Source organism: Drosophila ficusphila, unplaced genomic scaffold (assembly GCF_018152265.1).
Source record: "Drosophila ficusphila isolate 14025-0441.05 unplaced genomic scaffold, ASM1815226v1 contig_414, whole genome shotgun sequence".
NCBI lineage: Eukaryota > Metazoa > Arthropoda > Insecta > Diptera > Drosophilidae > Drosophila > Drosophila ficusphila.
Genome location: NW_025064328.1, coordinates 21724896 through 21730749, shown reverse-complemented (window position 1 = coordinate 21730749; position 5854 = coordinate 21724896).

The following is a 5854-nucleotide window of genomic DNA, read 5'->3' as shown; positions in this document are numbered from 1 at the left end:
ATTTTCATTAACTTGGTTTACAATTTTGTCATTCTTACATATATATAAGTTCCTTACTTGCTGACATTTATTCTTATAATAGTACATTTCTTCATTATTCATTGCCACATATTCTGGCGTTATTACAAATTCCGTCTTATTCATAGGTAGTGCTATTATTCTATGTAGTGAATATGTTTCATTTTTAAAAATTGGTAATTTTATTGCAAATATTAGGTCAGTTTCATTCATTATAGCTTTAAATTCTAGAAATTCATACATGTTTTCCTCTGATGTTATCTGAACGCCCTGTTCCTCTAACTCCTGTATGCATTTAGTTGCTTCCTGCTTTTCGAATATAAATTTTGAAATTATCCCCATTTTTGCCAACAATAAACTTTCAGCAACGTCGTTTAAATTTAATCCAAGCATATCTATTGTTACTGAAATCCTGTCTATGTATTCTAACCTATAAATCCTCTTATCTTCCTCTAAAAACGTCTTACTTATTCCATTCTTATAGTTATTAATAAACGTGGCTACCCTGCTTTGTTCTTCATTAATATATTTCGTCAAATTTTTAAACATTATGCCGAACTTGTTACCTGTTTTCTCCTGTGCGGACACGGCCTCTCGTAATCTCTCCTCCTCGTTCTGTATTTTCCTTATTTCCTGTTCTAATTTCTCTGCATCTTCTGCATCTAGATTTCCTGTTATAGACTTAACAACTGATCCTAACCCATTAATTAGTCCCCTTGGTTTCCTTTTCTTAGGGCATATTGTCTCTAGTCTTGTTTTAATCATATGTAACTTGTTCTGTAATGCTCTCACGAGGTCTCTTGTTTCTGCATCGTCAGCTATGTCTCTGAGTGTCTTTCCTATGTTTTCTACTGCTTCCTGGTATTCTTGCAACCTTACTATGTGTATCAAATTCCTATGTGTTTGTATTATTCTTGCAGGGCCTAAGTTTATTTGTGCTAGCGGCTCGTCTCCTTGTAACTCCCGAATCTCGAGACTCCTTCCTTCGGCCATGGTCACCGACCACCTGTAATTGTTATTGTTCGTTTGATTTGGTTAGTCTTCTAATTTTTTCCTTGTGGATTTTCTGGGGTTTGGTAGATGTTAGTGTTAATCCGTTGTCTTCCAGCACCTTGTGTTTTGAAAATCTAGGGGTAAGTTTGTCCCTCCTGTTCTCTTTCCTAAATATTGTATCCCCTGGTTCTACTGGGTTCGGATCCTCTCTGTTTGTATTTGCTGATTCTATACGTTTATTTTTCCTCTGTTCCACCATCTCCCTGATTTTTGGGTATAATTCGGCCTGAAACGCATTGATTTTCTGCAAATAATCATGCTCGTTGTTAAACGCTATGTTATTCCGAAAATGATGTGTTCTACCCGTGAATAATTCCTGTGGTGTTAACTTTGTAGCCGAATGAATAGCATTGTTGTATGTTATGAATGCTTCGTCCAATATTTCCTCATGCTTAATTTCCATTTTATTTGTTTTCTTTGCCTCGGTTATTAATCTATATATTTCTGTCAAGGTAGAGTGCAGTCTTTCGATTGTGGAATTACTTGACGACTGTTGAAAGGAGGTTGTATGCAGTTCTAATTCGTACTGCCTACAAAAGTCCTTAAACAGGTTGGAAGAGAATTCCACTCCCTGGTCACATACTAACTTTTTGGGTATCCCGAACAAAGCCATGAAATTTTTTATCGCCTTTACCACGTTTATACTTTCTTTTGCTGGAATCGTTTTTCCCCACGCATATCTTGAGAACTTATCTATTATGGTTAATATATTTTTCTTATTAATAAAATATAAATCTATATGCACTACTTCCATGGGTCCCTGTGGAGTTTCCGTCATGCTGTATTTAATTTTGTGTGGATTCCTGTCGTATTTCTGTATTTGACAACTATCGCAGTTATTAATTGTTTGTGCTATAGCCTGTCTCATGTGCGGAAAGAACACCCTTCTTTTTAGGAGGGCTAAGGTTTCATCTATTCCCCTATGATTACTTTTTTCGTGATAATCCTTAATAATTTGTTCTTGTTGTATTTTCTCCGTAATGTCCGGTAATAATATTACACATCGTATTGCTTTATACAGCTTACTATATGCAAAGTACTTGCAATATACGTCCTGGATTGTTATCACTAAGTTATCTGGTATTAATAACGCTACTGTTCTTTTTGGTTTTAAAAATTCCTTTAATTTCCGGGCAATATTTTCCTCATTGAAAGTATTTTCTGTCCAAGTTATTCTTAGTTTATTCCTAAACGGAATTTCTTTTTTTATTTTCGATTGTCCCCCTTCTTCAACAACTACCTGAATGTTAAATTCATTTAATGGTTTTTCCGATATAGGAAACCCAAGCTGTAAGTCCTCTCCTGCAGAGTGGATCGTTTCACCGTTCGTTGCTACCTCCGAGACATTTTCTAACACATTAATCTCTGGCTGGATCCTGCTCAACGCGTCTGCCACCACATTCAGGGATCCTTTTTTATACACTATCTCGTAATCGTATTCCAGCATTTGGAGCCTCCATCTTACTAGCTTAGAATCAGGTTCTTTGATGCTCATAAGCCAGGTTAATGGTCTATGATCCGTCACTATCTTAAACTTGGTACCAAACAGGTAGTGTCTAAAGTGTTTAATCGCCCAAATAATGGCCAGCATTTTTTCTCTATGGTCGCGTAATTCACCTCTGCTCCTGATAACATTCTACTCCCATACGCTATTGGCCTATCTGTCCCCAAATTCCCTTGGGACAAAACAGCTCCAATTGCATAATTGCTGGCATCTGTAGTAAGGATGAACGGTTTCTCGAAATCTGGGAATTGTAATATCGGGTCGTTACATAACAAGGTTTTGCACACCTCAAATGTTTCTCTGTATTCTTCGTCCACTTGTACGGCCTTTTTCCCTTTCAATTGTCTTGTCATTGGTTTTGTTATGGCTGCGCAATCCCTTATAAATTTCCTGTAATATCCTAGTAATCCTAGGAAGGACTTAATCTGTTTTCTAGTCTTGGGAATTTCAAATTTCTTTATCGCCTCGATTTTCCCCGGGTTCGGTTTGATGCCCTGTTGGGTTACTACATGCCCTAAATATTCTACTTCTTTCCTTAAAAATTCCGTCTTGTCTAGTTGCAGCTTGAAATTGGCTTCTGTAAGTTTCCTAAAGACTTTTTCCAGGTCCGTGATATGTTCTTGTAGGGATGTTGAATATACCATTATATCGTCCATGTATATTAGGCAACACTTCCCCAGCAATTCTCCGAAAATGTTGTTCATCAGCCTCTGGAAGGTCGCCGGAGCATTGTTCAGTCCGAACGGCATCCTTACGTATTCGAAATGACCGCCTTCTGCCGAGAAGGCTGTCTTCGGAATGTCTGCCTCCTTTACTTCAATTTGATGGTATCCACTAGCCAAGTCCAGGGTTGAGAAGTATTTTGCTCTTCCCAAACTGTCTAGCACATCGTTAATTATCGGTAGTGGATACCTGTCCTTGATTACTTTTTCGTTAAGCTTCCTATAGTCCACTACCATCCTCCATTTTCTCTCCCCCGATGCGTCTTTCTTCTTTGGCACTAACCAGACCGGAGCACTCCATGGAGAATGGCTATGCCTAATAATCCTCTGGTCCAATAGCTTCTCCAACTGTTTCCTGATCTCCTGCTTTTCTTTAAATGCATATCTGTACGGCCTGACGTATATCGGAATGTCGTCCTTTGTTCTTATATGGTGTTTGACCGCATTCGTAAACGATAAGTTATCCCCTTCTCTGTGGAATACCTTGGGGTATTTCTTACAAATCCTTCTCAGTTCAGCCACTTCCTCACAATTTAAATGTTCCGTTCTAATCTTGTCGAACGGTATATCCTTATTTCCATTTCCTACCTCCTCTATGTTGTTCAGTTCGAAGTGTTGTTCTGATTTAAATCCAGTAACCTTCAACGGTTCCTCCAAAAACAATTCTTGGTCTACCTCTGCATAATTCGTCACCTCCACTAGGCTCCGTCCGGCTACCGCTGTATAAATACCTTCCGAGATAACCATGTCCTCCTTTATTGACGTCCTACCCAACAAGAAATCTCCATCCTGCATTTGTACCGGGACGGAAACAACTCTTTTTGTTCCTGCTTCTATCGTGTATACATCCGTTGGTCTATATTTCTCGAAATGAATCTTCAACCTCCCGCTTGCCGTGTGGAACCACCCCTTTTCTACATCGATAATGGCTCCTAGTTGCTGTAACACATCTATTCCAATTAATCCTTCAAAAAACTGGTGAAATTTGAATAGTAGCATTCTCATCTCCCCTACTCCTCCCAGTTCTTCAAACATTGGAATAAACGCCTCTCTTAAAATTGCATGAGATTGGGTTATTGTTTTAATATTTATTGGCTCTCGTAACTCTCTTATGTCTTGTGTTTGTACCAATTCAGGCCGGATAAAAGAAAAGGTGGATCCTGTATCAATTAATATCTTAACTATTCCTGAGGTGCCTCTGATCTTCAAATACGGTAGAGTGGAGTGACCTTTCCTCGTCCCTAGATATCCTGTTGATTGTTCGAGGCTAGCTGCTGAAAATTTCCATCCTCCTCCTGGATGTTATGTAGCTGCCCCCAGTTGCCGATCTGTTTTCTCCTCTATTGGAACTATTGGTCGAGTTATATGATCGCTTCGAATTGTTCGAAAAATTCGACTGCCTGGAGTTGTTGGAGTTGTATGATTGCCCTGAATAATTTGAATTCCCAGACATCCTTGATTGCCCACTTCCTTGCGTATCTTTTGGTGCCTGGATTGCTAATTGACTTCCCCCTCTGGGCTTGCCATTATTATAGTTATAGTTACTATTCCATTGCCTGTCTCGATTTTGTTGTCCATAATTCCATTTAGCGTTCCTATTCTGGTAGTTGCGATATTGCCTTGGGTACCCGGATGTCTCTCCTTGACCAAAATTGTTTGGCCCAAATGAATTGCCCATCATTGGGTATGGAAACCCGAATCCTGGCCATCCATTCATATTTGGCATTGCGAACGGCATCAGGAATGGTGGTTGGGCATTGTCTCCCCATCGATACTGGGCCCAGGTGCCTGTTTGCGTTTCTGCTATCGGAATCGGCACCTCTTCGTTCTCCTGTTTCGGAATCTCTTTAACCTCCTTCCTTTGCGACTCGGTCAGTTCCTGATTCCTTAGCTCCAGGTTCCTTTTATCCATCTCTCCTAAGTTCCTTTCTCGACAAGCTATTTCGTATGCCTTTGCTATAGTTGGCACACTCATGTTCCTAATGGTCACGCCTACTGGTCCGTCCAGCGCTGATATGAATGCATTCAACGCTATCTCCTCATACCATTTGGGTTTGTCTCCCCTGAGTGTCATCCCCCGTTCGAAGGCCTTGTTCTGGTTAACGAGGGCTTTCTTCAAGGCCATAACCTTCGTGTACAAAGTGTCCAAATCCAATTTCTTTTCCTTCAGGTGTGTTAACTCCATAATTAGGTCTTGCTCCGACCTCTTGTCCTTGAAATGTGTTATTAGCGTTTCCCTGATACGGTCCCAGTTCAATTCCGATTCATCTAGATCCAGAGCCCTATCTGCTGCTCCTACAATCTTGCTCCTAATGGCCCTTAATGCTATTAGTCCTACACTCGACCTTTCTTCCCCTTTAATAAGACCTAGGACCTGCTCTACCGCTGCTATAAATCCGTTTAATTTTCCAGACTCCCCCTCATACTTTGGAATAATCTCCACTAGGTCTACTACCTTAATCGCCTCTAGTACGCTTGTTGTTGCCATTGCTACGGGTTCTTTTTCTACCTGCATTACTTTCGGACTTAACTTTCTTGGAATTTCCCAAAGTCTATC